This window comes from Equus quagga, chromosome 6 (assembly GCF_021613505.1).
Source record: "Equus quagga isolate Etosha38 chromosome 6, UCLA_HA_Equagga_1.0, whole genome shotgun sequence".
Lineage (NCBI taxonomy): Eukaryota > Metazoa > Chordata > Mammalia > Perissodactyla > Equidae > Equus > Equus quagga.
In genome coordinates this window covers 127573049-127585960 of record NC_060272.1, presented here as the reverse complement: position 1 = coordinate 127585960, position 12912 = coordinate 127573049, and positions in this window count along the sequence as shown.

Here is a 12912-nt window from a genome sequence, read left to right as displayed (position 1 = left end):
CTAAAGGAGAAAAATCAAGCAAGAAATTAGCAAACAATTCAAACCAAGAGGATCAATTAATAAATCAAACAACTACACTATTAATTTAGCACTGAAATTATTAACGTACGGCACTGTGTGAGAATTTACAAAAGTCCTGGAGATGGTTCTTGCCTTCAAGCTGGCTCCAATCCACATAGGAAGTAATAACCTGGATGTAGCAATAAACTACACTCTGTAATGTATTCCTTTCTTAAACATCCCACGCTGTTTGCCAGCCAGACGATTCCCTTGTCTGCTTTTGACTTGATGTCGTTCTCACTGAAGAGAAGATATCCTTTTATGCTATGTCAGAACAAAGTCTTAGTTTTGTTTCTTCTTTGAAATAAAGGAGTGAGGAATCAACTGTATGAAAACAGACTTGAGTTTGTATAAAAAAAAGAAAAGGATTTTTCTTTTTCCTTAAAGAGATGGAAGGACCTTAAGATAAAAAAAAGTGGTTTCTGTATAAATAGTCATGTCTCAGAGCAGCTTACTGAGACTTGGCCTCTTGATCTCAGCGCTAACAAAGTGACAACACTGGCCTTTGATGATTTGTGATAGTCATTGCATTTCAATTGTCTGAAACCATTACTACCCTCCAGTATCCTCCTCTTCAACAAGAAAAGCCATTTATCAGCTCTGCCTGATGAGGCCTGAGATGACCCAAAGCTTCAGCTGGCTTGTAGAACTCTTGGAGCTTGGATCTGCTGCCGGCACTTCTACTGAGCAAACGTTCAGCAGCGTTTAGTGTTAGATACACAGTCTCACTCTTTCGACACTTCAGATAATAGTTTTTAGTGTGCTTATGTTTATACATACCTGAGCCAAACCAAAGTCAAATGCAAACTTTCAACATAACATTTTATGTGTGGCCCATGAATTTCCTAAGCATTGTACAATACAGCAGCAGTGGGAAACCGAGAAAGAAAGAAAATTGTAATGTGTTAAAATATAAGGATGGTGCCAGAGATAAGAGGCCCAAAGACTCACGTAAGTGTTAAAACATTGCTTTTGTGTGTGCTTGGAGAATAGCGGGTAGTATCCTTCAGATTTTTACTATTTGTGCTGGTTGGAGTTGATTTATATTTATATGTTACTTCAGTGCGGTTATATTTTTTCAAGCAGAGAAGTAGAGAAACTTTTGATAGAATCAAAGAAATCAATGCAGCAAGTTTTTGTTAGAGTATACACTGTTTTTCCAACACTGTGATAGATTCCAGAGGGAGGACAAACACGGGATACAAGTAAGAAACCTCCTGGCCTTTAAAGAGCCTACAAACTCCGTAGACAATCAAGGTTAATAAACATCAAAGTGCAGAGTTAAAAATAATCAAGGACCAAAATATAGGGCTCTGAGCAGACATCTGCTTTTCTCAGGGGAGGTTTCTATCAGGACACGGGCCTTGAAGCTTATAGCGACGTAGCAGCTGCAAGGCCAGACCAAGGATGACCGAGATCTACCCGTTAAACTCTCCTGGAGTTGTCACGCTCCAGGTATCAACAGTGAGCACAAGCGGAGGAAGAAGCAAGCAGGAGAACGCCCAGCAACGGGGCAGAACATATGCCAGGGCCCAGGTCTCTTTTGTCGCTATGGTTTCTTTTGTCCTGGTACCTCTCGCTTTGGGCCTTGTGCTGCATCTCCGTCCTCTGAGGCCACCAGTCTGCTCCCTTCAGATATGGAGAAGTGACCAATTCCTGGAAGTTCTTCCATCATTGTAATTACTCAGAAGGCCTCCCCCAGGTGGCAGTCCCTTTTCATTCCTTCTTCTCTAAGCCCTCCCCAAAAACTATAAATAAAGAATTTTTTTCCCCTAGCACTTAGGTGACATTTAATAAATATTTACTGAAGAGAGTGTTTACAAGAATGAGGACTCCCTGCTCTTCTAATTAAGTTTTCTTCTATTTTCTTCCTTTGTGGGTCCACAGTGCTCTAGGCTTCAAAATTTCACTTTGTATTGGGGATCAGAATGCTGGCTGGAAAACAGTGGATGAAGTGAGAAAGAACACCAAAATTAGACTCTTTGATGCCTGGAAGACATCCTGGAACTCTGGATCCCAGATTGTAAGAAAATCTCTCCTATCTACACAAAACCCCATTTGGCAGAACATAAAATTGTACCAGACGCTGTTGGTGCATCAGTTAGATGCTCTTTGCCAGACCAGTGGACTCATCTCCAGTTACTATGAATGGCGGCTTCCCAGAATCCACTACTGCATCCTCCCCTTGAGAACGGTCCATGCGAGCCCCCTCCTCCAGAAATGTCTGGGAGGCTATGCCTTCCTCCATAGGGCAGATCTGCAAGCAATAACTAACTCACAGGAGTACAAATACTGCCGCTATTGCCCCCAATAGGGACAGGTCTGTGGTGCCATTCATGCTCCAGGGTTCTCTGTAAGATCAGGCCTCAGCTGGACCAGTGATTCTCAAATTTTAGTGTTCATCAGAATCACTTGGAAGGCTTGTTAAAACACAGATTCCTGGACCCCACCAGCAGAGTTTCTCATTCCATAGAACCGAGCCTAAGAATTTGCCTTTTAGCAGATTCTCACATGATGCTGATGGTGTGATCTGGGGAGCACATTTTGAAAACCTCTGAGCTGGACTCACATCTTTACCCACCCCCTTCCCTAGTCCTTACTTGCTTCACTCATTCTCTTAGAGTTTTCTCTTGAGAACACTCTCTCAATGATTCATTAGCATAAGAATTCCCATTCGGCTCTACTTCTAAGAAATCTGACCTAAAACAACAGTCTGTGATGAATTAGACCTACAGGACTTTAAAAAGACGTGTTTTCGCATATGTTTTTGTGTATAGATGATGAAAATCAAGACAGGGACCTGGAAAAAATGTGCCACCTAAATTTATTGAGGGTTACATGGGCTCTTTGTACACGTGAAGTCATATTAACAATACTCAAGTATTTCCCTAGCTTAATAGTTCTTCCTGGAATCACTTATGTGACTCTTTCTCAGTGGGCATCGGTCCCGTGCACTGAAGCATCCATAGTTGCTAAGGGACATGAAGCTTAAAGGAAAGCATGGGAAGGGGAGATAGGAGGGCAAGCCTCTCTCCCATTCTGTTAACCCTGTTAGGAGGATCACAAAGCATGTTACAGGTGACTCCCCATCACACAGAGCTTATTGAAACTGCTCTTGCAGAAATGATTGTCAACCCCCTTTTCCTCAAACCTAGAGATCAATCAGCGCAAGAAAACAGAAAACTCACCACACTATTCTCAAAATTCTCCTTCCCCCTCACAGCTAAACCTTCCTTCCTGGGTCATGCCTATTTGACTCTCTCCTTTTAATCCCCGGTTGAGTTTTCACAGGAGTTCTTTGCTGCTCCCGGAAGTGTATTTCTTAAGGACTAACCCTTAAAATTTCTCTAAGTCTTTCTGAGATTCAGGCTGGAAACCACTACATAAACTTAAATGTTTGTATCAGAAAGTAAACTTCATGGCTTTTTGTCTCTAAAGTATTGCCTGACACTGATGCTCCTGATTAAAAAAAACTTCTAGACATAAAATGATGAAAAGGTAAAACTTATGTTAAAAAATATATATGTAATTCCCAGAATACCAGAACTATTTTCCCTCATCCTCTTGCTTGTCAGTACCATGTTTAATGAGTGAAACATGAGTTTTCAAACCCCAAAAGGTGGCTCACTGTTTCCCTTTCCTTCTTATATGACTTCCTCAAGGCTCTGTATCCACTCCAAGAAAGCAGTGGCTGAGGTAACAAATCTCCCACTCCTCATGGCAACAACGTGTAGAAATTACCGCCATACATGACCAAGAGGCTCATACGGAGTATGGAGGAATTATGGAAATCTAAAAAAAGGGTAAAATCTTTGTTACGTTAGCATGTTTTTGTTTGTTTTTACTTCACTTTTTGCAATTTACTGCAAACTTTCCTCAGGACAAGCTTTTGGGTACCAAACACACAGCATCAGTTAAGCTCCAAATTAATTCACAAATATTTGGTTGCAGAATTTTCAAAGCTGCAAACTTCTTTTTCTGGAGGAAAAGGTAGTCTCTCATTCCACACTAAGAAATTCACTAAAATCAGTAAGATACACTTGCTACCAGACAAAAGGGGCCTCCGGACTGACGTAATGGTACAATTCGGAGCTTGATTACATATAATTTTGTTCCATTGTCCTTAAGCCTTAGCCAGGATTGGAAGATTCAGGCATTCTGTGACATTTGAAGGCTCTAATCAGGTAACAAATAGACTAACTCTCCTGAACAACCTACTACATAAATGAGAACAATTTCACGACTTGTGACATTTAGCAGTTTTTATGACTTCCCCACCAGCAGGATTCCTGCCCTTACTGTTTAAAAGTAATTTGCGATCACATACTCCATTTATGTAGTGAATATCTATCTCATAACTGTTGTATATATCTTCACACAGATTTAAGTGTCTATAATTTAGGATTTGGGGGAGTGACAGGGTACCGTGAGGTCACTCACAAAATAAAAGTCAATATTTGATAAAATATTATATTGATAAATACGTCTTTTTCACATTTTCCACTAAGTTTGTGAAAACCTCAGTGTCTCCCATCAGTGTGGATAAACACAAAGATGTGACATTTAGTCTTCACAGTCTCAGACTCTTTAAGTGTTAGGTACAAGTCCAAACCACGCTGCCGTCCTTGTCCTGCCTTTCAGAGGATGGCTGGAAGGGGACATGCTGTGTTTAACTGAATTAAATTCTAAAACTAATTTCTGACAGGTTATGATGTGCTGCTCTGTGGACTTTACTTGAGAAGAAACAAGAATAAATTATGAAAAGTATGAAGCAGTAACTTAAAATGTCAATTTAGTTCTAGGTGGTTTGGGAAATATTTTGATGTTTCAGTTTACTGGTTCAATAAAATTATATTTGATGTTCATCAAGGCTGTTTGTTCCTAAGCACAAGAGCAAGAAAACACGAATTTTCCCTTTTTATAATTAATTAATTTTTTTTTTAAAGATTGACCCTGAGCTAACACATGTTGCCAATCTTCCTCTTTTTTTTTTCCTTCTTCTCCCCAAAGCCCCCCATTACATAGTTGTATATTCTAGCTACAGGTCCTTTTAGTTATGCTATGTGGGACACCACCTCAGCATGGTTTGATGAGTGGTGCTAGGCCTGCATCCAGGATCTAAACCCGTGAAACCCTGGGCTGCCAAAGCAGAGCACGTGAACTTAACCACTAGGCCACAGAGCGGGCCCCAGAATTTTCCCTTTTACAGAATGAGATCAAGGAATAAGATCTCTGGGCTGGGCTGGTGGTAGTGAGACATTATTATCTCATTACACACAATCGGTCTAGTCTGAATTTCACCAAATGTTGCAAAACATATTTCCTAATCTTGGAGACTACTTTAATTTTGCTTGATTTCATTTGTATGTCTTACAACATAAGTACATGTAACAGACTCTTCATTACTTCTCTTCTCCAATGGACGTGTCCACAAGTGTATGAAAATCCTTTCAAATACTTTACTCCTCCTAGAATTTGCAAGTATAATAAGTGGGGTCCTCATGAAAAAATTGAAAACGTAATGACTTTTTAGATAGGATTCTATAAAGATTAGATAATTGTCTATCTCAAAGAAAGAGGGAGTCTGTTCGAGTCAAGTCAGACCTTCACCTGCTGCTGGTTGGGCATGTTGTTATTCTTTCAATAAGCCCAAATATGATGATGGTTCTTTATATAATGGATACAGTTCATGTAGAGAAACTTCAATAGTATTATATTGAATATGATATAGTATCAATCAATACTATCTTTTAGATGAATAGTTAATAAAATGAAACATAATGAGCTTGTTTGAAGAAAACACTTCCTTTTTTAAATTGTTTAAAACTCTAAAGTACTATTTAGAATCATAATTTTCAAGCCGTATGTGATGCCAAAAATAACTAATTGTGAATCTAATGACTTATAATGCAGCTCATAACTTTATTTCAGGAGACGTTTGGATATTTTCACAATAATAAATATGTCATCCTTCTGAAAAGACTATCATTTTATAAATAGAAGTATATATTTTGTTTAATTCTAAGGACAAGTTATAATTGATAAAAACAAATATCATTGACAGGTATTATTTCCTGTCATTGCACTATTTATTTCCTTGGAAATTATAAAACCAAATAGATAAAGATGATAAATAAATCACATCATGATTTCAAGAATTACAATTCTAATTTATTTCTTTTTATTGGTGAGGAGGATTCGTCTTCAGCTAATATCTGCCACCAATCTTCCTCCTTTTTTTTACTTGAGGAAGATTAGCCCGGAGCCAACACCTGTGCCAATCTTCCTCTATTTTGTATGTGGATCACCACCTCAGCATGGCTGACAAGTGGTGTAGGTCCATGTCCTGGATCAGAACCTGCAAACCTGGGCCACTGAAGTGAAGCCCGCCGATATTAACCACTACAACACGGTGCAGGCCCCACAATTCTAAGTTTTTTAAAGAAATATGTAAAATATTTTAATATCTCTGCAAAATGTTAAAATAATCTAACAGTCATATGTTAAATATCAACCATGTACCAAACACTAATAACAAGGATAAAATGTGAAAATTCAAGTTCTCTACTCCAAGGAGTTTTTGGTTTAGTAAAGGAGAATAAAATAGAATTAAAATGGAGCAAGTCAACTAAAAACATAGAGTAATATATAGTAAGGCACAGAAGAAAGAACCATCCAAGATTTTCTGGTAAATTTAGAGAAGGCTTCACAAGGGAAATGAATGGCATTTGTGCTGAGAGAAGCAGTAGGCTTTATGGATACAAGCCTGGGTTCTGATTCTTGACCCCCTTCTTTGGATTCCCAGCTCTGCCAACCTAGTAGCTTTGCCATGAGTCCAGTAACTTAATCTTTCTCCCCTCAGTTTGAGTTAAAGAAACACACATGATAATAATAGAACCTTCCTCTTGGGATTTATGGGATTAAATGCATCTATACACTTAAAATACTTAGGACAGTAGCTGTCATATAGTATTATTTAACTGCTTAATAATAATATTTGAAGGATGAGGAATAGTTTGTTGTGTGAATGAAAGTGGGAAGAGTGTGCCAAATAAAGGCAACAGTATAAGCACAGGTGAGGAGTTAGGGAGCTGATCATGAAGGATCTTTAATCCATGTAAAAGTTTGAGGTTTTTATCTGATGGATATGGGTGTCCAAGAATTGCTGAACAATTTTTGTCAGAAAATATGCATGTTAAGAAGCTCATTCTGGGGCCATTTTGAAGCAAAATTTGGAGGATGTTGAGCTTTCAGGCAGAGAGACCAACTAGAAAATTGTTATGATAGCACAAGGATCAGAACTAAGGGAGTAAGGAAGAGAAATTAAGGAAGGTAAGAGGGAAATTTAGCAGATGAAAAGCACTGAACATGATGACTCTTGAGAGTTAGGGGTAAAGAGAAGAGAGGAATGCAGGAAATATAGAGAGAAATAGAAAACTAGAAGGACTATAAATGAGGGAATGAAAATTTAATTACTAAAATCATAATGAGAAAGGACATAACTGTGGCTTCATAACACTTCAAATGAAAATATTTAAAGGAAGGTTTGTAAGTCCTATTTATATCTATTATATCCACATTAAAAATAACACCCAGTGTTTGCAGGTAGCTTTGTTCTTTGAAAGAGTTACCATAAACTTTCCTCTTTAATATTCAAAACAGCCTTGTGAGCTAGATATTACTGTCCTCATTTTATATGTGAATACAGAGAGAGACCCAAAAAATGTATACACGACATCACGTTCAGGATTTCTATCTTCATGTCCAATGTTTTTCTCACTATATCATAACTGTTGATTACATACACTACATTACTCAAACTATGTTATTCTGGGTCTGCAAAAAGATTAGTCAAAAATCTTACTAATAGCTGACACCATCCTTCCTATTCAGTAAAATTGTGCCAGAGTAAAACAAAATACATGAAACAAGCAGGTCATCCCCAAAGTTCTCATGAGAGTAAAATTTGCTCCTCCTAAAATTTCATATAAAGTATTGGCATTATCAATGTAGGCAGAGCACAGCTGAAATGTGTGTGTGTGCATATGTGTGTGTGTGTGTGTGTAGAGATTGGCATGTTGACATTACTTGGACACGTTAGAAATAGGACTCGTAGTTTATTTTTCATTTCTAAATTGATGGAATATTCCAGATATTTATAGTTTAATTTATTTTGAGCCAAATTTCAAAACTAAAATGACCCTCTGTGCTCTTCCATAAGGCATGATATGAAGGATCTATGCCTCTGATACTTCTCTTCATACGCAACTCATGTTATCTTACAGACTAACCTATGTCATCAAATATTTGCATTCCTTGGGCATTTAACCAAAAAACCCCATCAATGTCCCTATTTGAACTGTGTCTGCCTTAAACCAACATTAAAGAAGAAAATACTCATATCTAAGCAAAAAAAAAATGAATCAAATTAGGTTATTGAAATTTAAGAAAATTTAAAAAATTCCTCACAGCAAAAATATCTATGAATCCATAGTCTGTATAACAGAGAAAAATTCTTGATACTGTACGGTTATGCAAAACAATTTAAAACAGGTATTATGACCTTGGAAATTCTGAGAACACGAGAGAGAATCTTTGGGAACATAAAAAGCTCTAGGTTCCAGAAAAACTTTTAGCATATCTCACCTTAAGACATCAAGGTATAAAAAATGTACAATTTTCTGATTGTCTATCATGTTGATTTACACAATGATTTTAAAACTGACCATTAATGACTTTGGGGAGCATATGGTCCTACCTCCAAATTTTACAAGTGAGAATACTGAGGCCTTGAGTGGCTGAGAGTTGCAAAGTTTACTTACCAAAGTGGGGCTCCATTTTCCCTTAATCCAGTGCCTATTTTTCATTACCAAATGTGACAGGACTGTCATATTCATGTTGTATCGGAAATAAGAAATACAGATAAATTGATTATTCAGTTGTCACTTAAATCAGATAACTTCTCTAGCCAAGAAGAGATTGTTCAAGTGAGTGTACTTTTTGGAACTATAATGAAATTCTAGAGACACATAGACCTGCCAATCAGAAAATCTGATTTGGTCTTGGCTTTTAAGGCTGAGTCTGTTTTCTTCTGGGTAAAAATGCCAATTAAAAAATACTTGCTCTGAGGATAGTGAAAATTCTAAAAAAAAGAATATTATTATATTGGCAAACTGGTAAGTGCTATCTAGAAAAAGATTATTAAAAATATTAAATATTGAGGAAACATTAACACCTACAAAAATGCTTGCTAGAAACTTTCTCTAGGAATAGGAAGTCTGTACTTACTCTCCTTTTAGATTTTTAGACAAGCAATGGATTGTTATTGGGAAATCAAATATCAGTCCAAATGAGCTAAATAGGAGATTAACCAATAATCACTTTTTGCTGTTATTTTAATCAATTCTTTGAAAAAAAATTCTAAGGGAAGATGGATAATCTAGGTCTCTAGCATGAGCTCCTAAGGTGATTGCTCCCGATCTCCTTAGGAACTGAATAACTCAAAGTGGTACCTAGATTTCTTGGTCGGTGCACACATGCAGCACTATTTTCTTTTCATTCCCATTTGATGATGTGAGACTTGATAGAGACATGCCTTCTATAGTTCCATCTGACTGAGCCCTGACATCACTGGTGCCTGCAGCTTGGGTAGCTGTACCAGCTAATTGCTGTCCATCAAATCAACTGGCAAAAGGCAAGGAAAGCCTGATCCCAGGCCATGCAAATATTGTGTCTTCCAATGGATGCCAATGTCACAAGTGGTCCTTGGCCACACCATCCAAGTTCCTCTGACCTCTCCCATTCCTTTTGTATTCATATACAGACTTATTTCATTGTATTGTGTGTTACACTAAACATACATCCAGCAAAATTCTGGGATCTCTAACAACTAGCATGCTAAGGGAAATCGTTTGTAGAGACGGGATAACATAGTGATTAAGAGCGCAGACCTGGGAGTAAGGCCTCCTAAACTTTATTACTGACTCCATTTGGAGGTAGCTGGGGGGTCTCTGAGAAAAGTACTAACTTAACATCTAGTTGCCTTGGTTTCTTGATGTGTAAAGTATGGTTAATAGTAGTTTCTACCACATTAAGTGATAACGCATGCAAACCTCTTTTTTTTTTTTTAAGTAAGAAAAGCTAAACAATCTTTTACAATATAATTTTGAAGCCCTTTAGACTTGACAAGTGTATTAGGCAAAATTCTAGATCAAATTATTAATTTGTACATTGTTCGATTTATGAAATTGTGAAGACAAGGTTTGGAAAATAACTTTGTATTACGAGTGGCATGTTTATTAATATTCAGGAGTGTTTTGTCTTTCATCCTTACGAGGTAATGTCCTTGAAAAAGCACTTCCTGCAAATACGTGCTAGGAAGCTTGGTTTTCAGACTAAAGTAATTTACACAATGATACATCTTACTTAATACATCTTGTGTGCTGCTTACTGAAAATCTATACAATTATTAAAGTGATGAAATGCTTTAGCCATACTGTAGTTACCTTAGCAACTTGTTGTAAATAACTTCCTCTTTTATATTCCAAGTCAATTTTTTAAAAAATCATCATGCCATACAGATCATTTTAAAAAAGACTTGGAGAACCCATATTTTGGTATTTTAGCTTCATAACAGCAATATTAATTTACCTGTAACATAATGTCTTTATGGTAATTTTATAGTTACCTTATCTAAACTGAATTATTTTTACCTTTCCAACTTAATCATTTTTTTTAAAATGAACTATTCTTTTATATATTTATTTGTTGAAAAAAATATTTAGCAGTCTGCTCTGCAAAGCCATTGCTCTAAGAGAAATGAATAAAGTGGTAACAAAATAAGGTCTCTGCACTTCTGAGCTTAGATTCCATTGGGGGAGATAGATGAAAAATATGCCAAATACATATTAAAAAAATAAAGCCAGATAAAATCATGGAGAATGGCCTGGGCCTGGAAGTAGGGAGAATAGGGAGGTTTACAAGGGGGCAGTTTACGATTTAGAGTGGATCAGAAAGGTTTCTCTGTAGAGGTGACAACTGAGCGTAAATCTGAGTGACGTGAGTAAGCCAAGACAACATCCTGGGAATGTTACTCCAGGCAGAGGAATAAGAATCTAACAAGAACAGGACAGAATGAAGGCCAGGATAGGCAGAGGCTCATGTAGACAAATATGGCATAATCTGGTTTAGAGTTTTAAAGTTACTCTGGTTGTTGTGTGCAGAAAGGATGGAGTAGGGTAGGGCGCAACGAGGGAAGGAGACACAAGAGTGGAAACTTGAGAGCATTTAGGAAGAAACTGCTAGAATCTAAAAAGAAATTATGGTAACATAGTCTAGTGTCATGAAAAAGTGATGATCATTAGGCTTTTTTAAGGTGTATTTAGAAGAACAATTCACAGTTCTTGAAGCCTTCCTTAAATCTAGAAGCAGGGGATTGCTGGAGAACTGCTTTATAAATGGCCGTGGGTAGTGCTTCCTGGAGAAAATTTCATCAGTTTGAAAGTGTTGACATTGACTAAAGGTCATCTCAACCAACTTCTCAGCTGCATATGAACTCTCCTTACATCCTACCTGCAGGTGGTTATTCAGCCTTTTTGAATACAATCATAAGGATAGCTTTCATTTTTCTTATATTAAACCTAAAATTGGCTACCTGGTTCTCCCTTTGAAACAGGAAATAGAACAAATTCACTACTTCTCTATAACTATCATTTCTTCTTACAGTGCAATTTTTTTTGACCAGGATTTTTAAAAGGGTGTTCTGTAGAACTCTGTGATCAAATAACTTGTGAAAATATTGCATTCTATAAACTCCTCTTAAAAAGTCACTGGGAACCTTAGCAAAAATTTGAGATGTCCTCCAGTAATGAAATCTTTTCTATTTTGATTAACACTGTATTCTTAAATCTTTTCCTACCATTGTTTTTTAGCATAAGACTCATTCATATTTCAGAAAATTAGTGTATTTGGCGTTTCTTTGTAATTGACAATATAAATCCAAAATACAGCAGATAATTTAAAAAACAGTTCTGATGTTGTCTGAGTAGCTGCATATTTTCTGTGGTTATTACTTTATGTAAACCTGAATCCATGTTCCTTTTGAAGCAACTTAAGACGATGTTCAATGTGTTGTCACGATGTTGTGTCATCAGTCAGGATAAACACAGATGTCGCCTCCAGAGAAAGAGTTTCCAAAGCATTTCTTCCCGATATAGTCGATGTTTTCAGCAGGCAGGCTGGATTTAGAATTGCTGTTGGATTTCAAGAATTCTATCCTCATTTTTATTGGCAATGTCTTTGTGCCATCTACATCCTTTATGTTTTATGTCATCTCCATCCCTTATATGTTTTGATCTTAGGAAATGATGGAATTTGAATTTTTAAAAAAATTGCCAAAGACAGAAACTTAAGTCAATTCACCAGAGCCTTCTCAACAGTTTCATATTAGGTAGTTAACAAAAACACTTTGAGTATCATTATACCATCAATTTGGATCCAGAAAAAATTTAGCATTCTCATCCCAAAGGAGGTCATTGGGATTGCTTTTGTCAATGTAAAACATATCTTTACTATGTTTTCACCTGATATATCAACCTCTCTCCTACTCAGAAAGTATATGTTTACTAATTCTTGGACAATATATTTAGATTCTTAGGGCTTTCTATGCTTGTTTAAATTTTGTTTTCTTTTTCTTTTTTTGGCCCCAGCCCACCTCCCCCTTCATAACTCACCTAAATTTTCTGAAAAATAACTAGGTAAAAAATATCTATTTTTTTATATGATTGAGACCTTTCTTAACCAAATTGTATTTTTCAGCATTCATCCTTGCTGCCCTTTTGCAAAGCAAAACAT